Genomic DNA, 11,166 nt, shown 5'->3' with positions numbered 1-11,166 from the left:
AGGCAAAGCTTGATTATGAAGTGTTTGAAGACTTGGATGTGCTTAATTATTGGAAGGACAATCCTAAACAATTTCTTGATCTTTCTGCTATGGCACAAGATGTATTGAGCATTCCAATTACTACAGTAGCATCAGAGTCCACTTTTAGTATCGGTGGTCGTGTTCTCACTAAGTTTAGAAGTTCCCTCCGCCATGAAAATGTTCAAATGCTTGTCTGCACAAAACATTGGTTGCATGGCTTTTCTTTAGCTGCTAATGGCATTGTTTATTTTATATATTTCAATGCCTTTAATTTTATTTGTTAAATTAATAATTTTAGTTAAAATTCAAACTCACTATATCTTTTTCTTTTATAGAAATGAATATTAGATGATAATGATGAGGACTTGGAGACATCATTGCTATCCAAAGAAGACTCAAATGCTTTGATTGAGGATGAAGACTGAGAAGAACATAAATTAGTCTTGAAGTTTATAAATATTTGATTATGTATTTATGTAGTTATGTTGATGGGATTGTAGTTTGTGTAATTGTGTTGAAGATTGAAATTTTATTTATGTTTGGTGTAATGTATTTGCTTATTTATATATGGTATAATTTATTTGTTTGTAACATGTTTTTATTATTTAATTTATGGACTAAATCATGGCATAGTTTTATTGATAAGGAGTAAAAATAATTTTTTTTTTGAATAAAATGGGCTAGCCCAGCCCAGCTCGACCCATGGGCTAGCAAGGGGTGGTCTGGGTTAAGGATTTAATAGCTCATATAAAATATGGGCTAGCCTGGCCCAACCAATGTTTTTTCAATTCACAAAGGCTTGGGCTGGGCTGGGTCAGACTGGCCTATATTGACAGGTCTAGTTCTAATTTGTAATAAGAGAGGTAGAATAGAGAGATTTTGTGATTTTGGTAAAAGTTTAGTTTTAGGTTTTGTCTTTTGGAAATCTACAGGTTTTCATTTGGTGCAAAAGAGAAGAGAAAAAGGTGAAAATCGTACACAAGGGGGAGAGGAAGAAAAAGTAGAAGTGAAATAAGAAGGTTTACATACTTTACCAAAATCACACTATATTGGAAGAAAGAAAAGGAAAAGAATACAAATTTGGTTTGAGGCTTTGACTTAATTAAAAAGCTTGTTGCAAGATGGCCTAAGATCTAATTAGTGTTTTGGGTCTAAGAAACGAGTCTAGTCTATATAAAAGTTATGGATTTCTCCTTTACTCTTTTTTATATATGATTTTATATATTATTTTTAGTATTAATAACATACAAAAACTAAATAAATAAATAATCTAGACTATATAAAAGCTATATATGTTATTTTATTTTTGCAAATTATTTTTACTTTTAGTATTAATAAAGTAAAAAACATGATAAAATAAATAAAGTTTTTAGATTATAATTATCTTAGATTGATTTTTGCTCATAATAGTTCAGAATAAAAAAACAAAATAAACTATTTAAAATTCTATAGTATGTACATAAAATTGCATAATCATTTAAAAATGAATCTTATAAATGAAAATTTTAAGAAAGCTTACAAGTAGTAATGTTCTTAAAATTTTCAAAATAAGAATAATTATGAGACCTCACCATAAGTATTGGGTGGTATTCTCATAATTAAATTTTGCAAAAAGGATTTATTTATATATTCAAAATATATATTCAAAATTTTTGCAAATCAAAATTATAATATTAAATAAATAAAAATCCTCCAAATATGAAATCTTGAGAAAGTTATGAATAATAATTTTAAGAGAATTTCTAGGTAAGGAAATTTTCTAAAATTTTTCCTTAACTATTAGAAAATTTTAGAAGATTTTCAATATAGGAATTTGCATATATAATAGTGATAACAAAAATAATAAGATGATTTAGATAAATAAAAAGATAGTATAAATAAAATTCTCCGATGATGAAATTTTGAGAAGATTATAAGTAATAACTTTAAGAAAATTTATAAGTAAGGGATTTTTCTTGAATTCTGCCATATGTATTGAAGCATTCAAGAAATATTTCAATATCAAAAGATTTTTTTTATTTTAAAATAATAAAATAAAATAATCAAAATAAAAAATAATTAAGAAAATAAGATTGGATATCAAATTTAAGGATTACTTATTAGGGTTAAACAGGATTATACATAAGTAAATAAGTACCATGTACTGGGCATTGTGAGGGATTTGTAACCGTCCTCACACGTAACTGTACTTCCGAGCCTAGCTTGTTTTGTAGATCGCAACCTATTCTTTTAAAGGAGCTTAAGTCAAGTTTAGGACCTCATTAAAAAGTATAAATTCACCTTCATGGCCAATCACACCTGAATAAAAATAAAAGAAAAATTGGTGGTGGCTCCTCTTTCACGTCAAATGGTTAAATTTAAGAACTTAATCATTATGACAGTTTGGCGATTTTATTGGGAAATTCATCAGTCGAGCCTATAATTAATTATGTGATATTCGGAAGCTTTATTTAGTTTGAAATTTTGTTTTATTTTCCTTAATTTTGATTTTAGTTTCTTTATTAATTTAAAAATTTATTACTATATTTTTCTTGAAAAAAATAAGGACCATCGATTGGTGCTTCCTAGTGCCCTAAGAAAAGGAAGCACCAGCTAACTCTCCCCTCCCTTAGGGAGCACTGATCTATTTTTTTTAATTAATAATAAATTAATAAAAAAGTTAATAAAAAATAATAATAATTATATAATAATAAGTTTTAAAATTAATAAAGGGTAAAATTATCATTTCAATATTACCACGTCATCAAATTGACGGAAATGTTAACTGTTATACTTATGTGTCCAATGAAAGATTTTTTTTGGGACGGAGTGTCCATTTTAAAAATTTATTAACGTGCTTGAAATTTCATTTAAAACATGGGGGGTAAGGGTATTTTACCCATATATTTATTATTTAGGATTTGTACGTCCCTGTGCACGCACTACACATTTTGCATACGCTAGGTACGTTCCTTATACCTAGGCTCTATCATATTTAAGAGGAGGTAGAGTACCATGCTCTCATGAGGTGATAACCTCCGTGTGGGCACGTGAAATACTTCCACCCAAATTGAACACTTTCCATTAGTAACCTGTAATGGGTGAGGATTGGGGTGCCTTACTAGTTAAAAGTGAATGCCAATAAGGAGCAATTTGGGAACCTTTAGATTCATATAAAACCTTGCCAACCCATCACATAAAAGAGCACCCTAGTTTGGTACACATGATAAATGCCTTGGAATGCATTCATTCATGCATCATGCATGCATATTCATTTTGTGTTTATAAATAGTTAGATAATTGTAAATAATGCAATCATTGTTTCATAACATAAACACATTTTGGTCCATGTTTATGGTCATAAAAAGGCTAAAAGAATAGCTCGACCATTGAAAATCCTAAAGTAGCTCATTTGCTGTCATACAATCTAGATCTCAAGATAGAGTTAGAATCATGGAAGGCAAAGAATCAAGTCAAATAAATAAAGTTGAGAAAACTCAAAAAGAGATGATGATAAAGTTGATAAGAAAAATGAAAATGATGGCTTCTATTAAAGGAAAAAAAGGTTGTTGAATATCTTTTACTCAAAAGGGTTTTCAATCTCAAGATAAAGATAGAAGGGAGCCTTTATATTCACCAAGATTCATTCCACTCAAAGGGCATGTCTCAAAGTATGATGGGACGAGATGTCTAATGGTCCACATTACTATATATTGTTGATAAATGGTTGTTTATACGAAAAATGATAAACTCTTGGTTCATCGCTTCCAAATAGTTTTACAAGGTCTGCAATTGTATAGTATGTCAAATTGGATAGAAATTGAATCCAATTATGGAAGGATCTTGCTAGAGCTTTTATAGTTCAATATAGGCATGTCACAAACATGGCGTTAGATAGATTTTCTTTGCAAAGTGTGGAGAAGAAAACCACAATGAGTTTTCAAAAGTATGTTCAGAAACGGAGAGATATGGTTGTGCAAGTCCAACCACCTCTCACTGACAAAGAGACAACAATGTTGTTTATCAATACTTTGCACTGTCTATATTATGAAAGGCTAATTGGCAATGCCACCAAAAATTTTGTTGACATGGTGATTTTAGGAGAAATTATTGAAGGCGCTATCAAGTAATACCATTCGCTTTGAACTTTTTGTGCACATTGTGGGTAAAGAACAACAGAAAATGGTGAAGAGATGATATTGGTATATCTAGGACCATTTGGTTTAAAGTGGAATAATTAGAAGGTTATGGAGTTATTTGTCACTCTTAAGTCCTTTACAAAGAAATTGAGTTAAATCCTTAATGTTTATGCCTAAGAGCTTAGGGAAAGTTTTTCTGAATACGTGCTTTTATTTTTTATGATATAAATAAAAATGATACATATGATGCATTCTCATTGTCATTTCTTTCTTTGTTTCCATATCTCTTCAAATTGACCTATCTTTGTGTCCCTTAAATTTTACCCATCTTTGAGTTTCCCAGCAATGAATATGAGAACAGTAATGGCAAAAATACATTTGTTGATGAGTTTAATAGCGAATAGAATATTGAAAATTGTCTCTTGTCTCATGACTTGCTAAGGTTAGTTTTGCAAAAAGAAAATAGATAGAACCTTATAATAATTTGGAAGATGCAACGAATGGAAAAGAAAAAGAGTAACAAAAAAAAAATCATTTGTTTGATATTTATCAAGAGTTTGCTTTTCAATGTCAGTAATCATGTTTGAGATGAGAAATGACCATTTTTCATTTTTCCTTCACAAATGAGAAATTATCAATTTGCTCGCCTTTGAGCCTATTGATTTTTTTAAAAAATATACCTTAACCAAGGATCACCCTCTACATTAAGGGTCAATTACAAAAAAAGACATTTAAGAGGCATGAATCTAGTCTTACATTAAGAAAAGAGAAAAAATGCCCTATATTAAAGGAGCAAAAGCAATGTAATTTGAGTTCTCAAAAAACTCTTGAACTCAACTCACCATAATGAGAATATGTGACAAAAAACAATTGGATTGATGTCTTAGAGAGAATCCTTCACATGACAATAAAAGATCCTTGTTTTGAATACGTTCAAAAACACATTTTGCACCTATTTATCCACTCTTTCAGAACCCTTAACCTTGGCCTACATTACATACTTACAAAGTCCGTTTCGATCAAGTATGGGTACTCATTGAAAAGCCTTTTCTTAGAAAATTGTCAAACAGCTATCATGGCGTTGATCTCTTTTTCCTTGCTAAAGTTATCATTTAGATCAAAAAAGTTTCGAATTCTTCCAATGTATGGTGGAGCAATCAATAAAGTCTAATAAAAAGAATAAGAAGAAGAAAGTTTAAGGAGAAAATTTGAAAACGCAGTTTGAACCCAAAAGAGATGTCTAAGTTGAAAACTTGAAAAGACGACTTAGGTACAAAGAATGAGGGCAACGTGATGCACAAATGCCACAGGACAAGAGCAAAAGTCAATCAGAAATGTTTAAAAAGAACTAAGTACATCAACAAATGGTTTTACTTTGAAGGACCTCTGGAATCAGTTTGATCATAATTGTTCCTATATTCATTACTTGGATATTATATCCCTAATTAAATCTTGAACCTTTTTATTTCCTTTCGAATATTTCCATTATGTCGAATAAAATTATGCTTTTCCTAATAATCCTATCAGTTCTTTGTTTTGTGAGCCAAGACAATTTATGATGCATCATATTTGTCACAAAAGTTTGAATAATAATGAATTAAATAAACCATAATAAACATAAAGACTCTCATATTACTTTAAATGGGATGTAAGGGTGATAAGAAGTTCAAAATTGAATCCAAAAAGAATTATGAAATTTTTAGATAGATGAAATGAAATAGATTCATTGATGAAAAGATTGGATCATCAAATAATGTGTAGAAATGGAGTTGACAAGAGGTTGAAAATCATGGAATTCTAAAACCTTAGAAAAAACATGAACGTGGATGCATGACATCATTTGCATATCATGATAGCTTGCATCACATGCATTTAATGGATGATATTCACTTTAGTGTTAAAAAGGAAAATGTTTTCCAATCATTTTAAAGTTGGGTAGCATCGTTTAGAGATGAGGAGTGTTTCCAATCATTTTAAAGTCAAGTAGCCTCGTTTAGAGATGTAGAGTTTTTTCAATCATTCTAAAGTTACGTAGCCTTATTTAGAGATGATGAGCTTTTTCAATCATTTTAAAGTTACGTAGCCTTGTTTAGAGATTAAGAGCTTTTCTAATCATTTTAAAGTTGTAGTAGCTTCCTTTAGAGATGAGGAGCCTTTTCAATTATTTTAAAGATGCATAGCCTCATTTAGAAATAAGGAGCTTTTCTAATCATTTTTAAGTTATAGTGACTTCTTTTAAAGATGAGGATTTTTTTCCCATCATTTTAAAATTGCGTAGCCTCGTTTAGAGATGAAGGGCTTTTTCCAATCATTTTAAAGTTGTGTAGTCTCGTTTAGAGATAAGGAGCTTTATCTATCATTTTAAAGTTACGTAGACTCGTTTAGAGATGAGGACCTTTTCCAATCATTTTAAATTTGTGTAGCCATGTTTAAAGATAAGGAGCTTTTTTCAATCATTTTAAAGTTAAGTAGACTCATTTTGGGATAATGAGTTTTCCAATTATTTAGAGTTGCCTTGTTCAGAGATGAGGAGCTTTTTCTATTGTTTTAAAAGTTATGTAGCTGTTTTTAAAGATGAAAAGCATTTTCCTAGTCCAACCAAAAAGATGTCTACATCTTTGCATAATTCTTAATTCTCAAGAAACGAATAAAGAGGGGTAACTATAGACAGTCTATTTTGTCCGAGGTATCTCACTAAAAAAAAAGAAAAGAAAAGACAATGACAAAGGTAAAGGCACAAAAAAATTGAAATTGACTTTTTCTTTGAAAACAAAAAAAATTGAAAATAATAAGATTAGAATCCTAATCCAACAATTTTCAAAATTTGATTGTTTTTAAAAAAGGGAATGAATCCTAATCCAAAAATGCATGTAAATACCCATTCATCGGCGAAGTTTTAGAACACACAGATAGAGATAGTAAAAAAATAATAATAATAAAGGAAGGAAAAAACTGAGGAAAATGCTTTCGGCAAGTGGAGAAATTTTGCTTTCCTTGGTGTGAGGGAGAAGTTAGTTATGGGGAAATTTAAGAGTTCCAATCTGTAGTAGAAAAGGAGGGATAGAGAGATTTTGTGATTTTGGTAAAAGTCTGGTTTTAGGTTTTCTCTTTTAGAAATCTGTAGGTTTCTATTTGGTGCAGAAAAAGAGAGAAAAATAGTGAAAGCGACGCATAAGGGGGAAAGGAAGAAAATAGTAGAAGTGAAATAGGAAGGTTTACATACTTTACCAAAATGAAGCTGTATTGGAAGAAAGAAAAGGAAAATAATACAGATTTGGTTTGATCCAATTAAAATCCAACAAAAACTTGTTGCAAGTTGGGCCAGAGGTCTAATTAGTGTTTTAGGTCTAGGAAACGGACGTAGTATATATAAATGGTATGGATTTCTCAGTTACTCTTTTTGATATATTATTTTTTACATTATTTTTAGTATTAACAGCATAAAATAAATAAATAAATAAATGATCTAGACTGTATAGAAGCTATTTATTTTATTTTATCTTGTTCATTATTTTTATATTTAGTATTAATAAAATAAATAAAGTTATTAGGTTATAATTAGCCTAGATTGATTATTTTTTATAATAGTTTGGAATAAAAAAAACAAAAAACCATATAAAATTCTATAATATGTACATAAAATTGTATTATCATTTAAAAATGAATCCTTTAAATGAAAATTTTAAGAATGGTTACAAGTAGTAATTGATAACTATATTATATAGAGTTATTTTGATACCATTTGGGGGCTTAAGTAGTTAGATCTTTGAGATTTTAAGTTCGGATTGTAGCATTTTAGGTTTTTTTCTAGTTTAAGTTTGATTGCATGTCGAGTAGCTAATTTAAATTATTTTAGTTAAATTTTATTTTATTTTGTTTAAATTACTTTAAGAGTAGTTATTGCTAATTTGTCTTAATTCTTTTATAGAAAATTTGATGACAAAGGCTCATTTGATGAAAATTAGTACAAGTTTGTTGATGGCTTCATTCGTATATATTTCGATATTTTAACAATATCTATGTATACAAAACTCAAAATGAGTTTATTCTTAGACCACTAAAATTTTAAAAGGAAGGACTACAACTTTTATGTTTACCACTTCGCCCAGTTCTAATCGAATCATGATCAAAATATTTTTTTAAGTCAGAGCACTGCAGCAGTATGCCTGGACTGAATATGATGCAGTATTTGGAGCATATCTTTCAATCCAGAAGTCTAATATCAGGGTGAAAATCCCATTGGAAGTTGATAGACCACCGCAACACTTGGAGAACAAGGTTGTAGCGCTGGTGAAACGAAGCATACAATACATTCTCTCAAGGGTTCAGCACCGTAGCGGTAGAAAAAGAGCACCGCAGTGCTACTGTGGCAAGAATCTAGCACTGTGGAACCAAGAAATTAAGGCCGCGATGCTTGACAATTTTTCAAAAATAAAAATTTGATGGGATTTTGGAAATTAGGTTACTTGGAGCTTATTTAAGGGACCTTTTTCAGAAGTTTTAAGGGGGAGGCAACAAGAAACTATTCGGGAGATTTTGAGTCAAGAACAAAGCAAGAAAACAAGAGAATTGGAGGAAAAATCAAGATCATAAAGCTGTAACTATTAGTTTTCTCTCTTTACGTTTATGCTTTTTTTTTTATTTTCTTTGACTTGGATTAATTGCTAGTTTTCTTTGGATGAAGTTTTTATTAGATATTATGAGCTAAATTTATTTTTCTAGTTTTGCAATTAAACTTACATGTAATCTAAATTTTTAATCTCTTTCTTGCTTATCTTTAATGGTATTTGAATTGTTTATTCCAATTCATTTTTAATGCTTTTAATTGTTTGATCACCAATTAAATTGGTTTAGGAATCTAAACAAATTCGGGAAAGGGAGTTTAGTGTAAACTGAAATTGGGATAGTATATAATCTTATTAATTGATTTGCGTATAGGATAGGGATATATCTATAGGCCATATGTAGCTAGATTAGAGCCTAAACTTAATGAGTCTGTTTTAATTTCAATTCATATAAGAAAATAGTATTTTGGTCAAAATAGATATTTTTATAAGATAAGTTAGGATACCCTTATAAATAATTGAGGACTCTAGATTAGCAATTCAATCCATTGAAATAATTTAAGGAAGAGAGTTAAGATTTAGATGAAGTGTAAGGAATATTGTAATCTTAGACTTGTTTGATTTGATTTTTACTCAAGTTATTATTACTTTGATTTTTCTTTTTAGTTTAAATTTTGGTTAATTAGTTTTAGTTAATTAATTAATTTTGATTATTTGGATAAAATTAAATTATTATAATTTTAGTACTTAGTAAAATTTTAAATTAATTCTCTATGAAATCGATATTCTAATTGCTTATGTACTATCTATTCGATACATATACTTGCATAGTAGAATTTTAACTGACAATAATATTCTTAAATTTCTCAAAGGAAGAATAATTATGAGACCTTGCCATAAATATTGGGTGGTAATCTCATAATTAATTTTTTCAAAAAGGATTTATTTATAAATAACTTTTATGTACATAAAAGACAATAATAAATAACTATTCAAAATTTTTGCAAATTAAATTTATAATATTAAATAAATAAAAATCCTCCAATGATGAAATCTTGAGAATGTTATGAGTAATAAATTTAAGAGAATTTCTAGGTGTGGAAATTTCTTAAAATTTTGCAATAAGTATTGGAAAATTTTAGAAGATTTTCAATATAAAGATGTGCATAAATAATAGTGACAACAAATATAGTAAAAGTAATAATAGGATGAAATAAATAAATAGAAAGAAAGTATAAATAAAATTCTCAGATGTAGAAATTTCAAGAAGATTATAACTAATAACTTCAAGAAAATTTCTAGGTTCTACCATATGTATTGGAGTATTCGGGAAACATTTCAATTTCAAAAGATTTTATTTGTTTTAAAAAAATAAAATAAAATAATCAAAATATAAAAAAATAATTAAAGAAAATAAGATTGGATATCGAATTTAAGAATTATTTATTAAGGTTAAAAAAGATAACACATAATTAAATAGGTACTACGTAGCGGGGATTATGAAGGTGCTAGAACCTCTCACATATAACTGTACTTTCGAACTTAGCTTGTTTCATAGATCACAACCTATTCTTATAAATGAACCTAAGTCAAGCTTAAGACCTTATTAAAAAGTATAAATTCACCTAAATAGCCAATGCCACCTAAACAAAAATAAAAAAGATTGATGGTGATTCATCTTTCGTGTCAAATGATTGAGTTTATGAACTCAATTGTTATGATAGATATTGATAATCACTGCTGAGACACATTCATTCTAATATACCCTACAACTAAAACACTTTCCTGCTGAGAAGGCTACCGCCACAGTTGACCAGGTTGTAACGAGGATGTCTTACACTTTGGGTTATCACCGCTGAAAAGCATACCCATGGCTGAGATACTTTATTCTTGAAATATTGTAGGGTTGAAAGCTTTGTCGCTAGAAGGCTTACCATTGAAGTTGGTAACAATTGATCTCAACCATACAATCCATAATCAACACTGGGAGGCGTATTGTTGAAATACACAACTGTTGTTAACCACACAATCCACGAGTTAGTATTACAGAGCTTATTGTTGAACTAAACACTAGCTTCAGCCGCACAATCCAGAATCAGCATTGAGAGGCTAAACTCTCTAGTACGACATAGTAGCTCTTAGGCCTACAGACCAAAATTATGTTCCATTAATACCAAAATATTAATGTGATCAAATGTCAAAATTAGAATAACCATATCAAATAGTTTCAAATATGAAGATTTTGTATTATGGCAAATTGAGTAAAATACAAAAGCCCCTTGTAATATTACGTTTTGACCTTTTTTGATACAAAATGCATTATTAACCCCTTGACTATTCATTACGATTAGTTAACAATTATTTACAAATATGAAAAAAAATCACAATTACCATCAAATAATTGAAAAATAACTAATTTGATAAAATAATAATAAAATTATTTTTTATTCTATGTTTGTCAA

This window comes from Theobroma umbraticum, unplaced genomic scaffold (assembly GCF_002168275.2).
Source record: "Theobroma umbraticum cultivar Fairchild unplaced genomic scaffold, ASM216827v3 scaffold_2.0, whole genome shotgun sequence".
Lineage (NCBI taxonomy): Eukaryota > Viridiplantae > Streptophyta > Magnoliopsida > Malvales > Malvaceae > Theobroma > Theobroma umbraticum.
Note: the sequence above shows the minus strand (reverse complement) of the source record.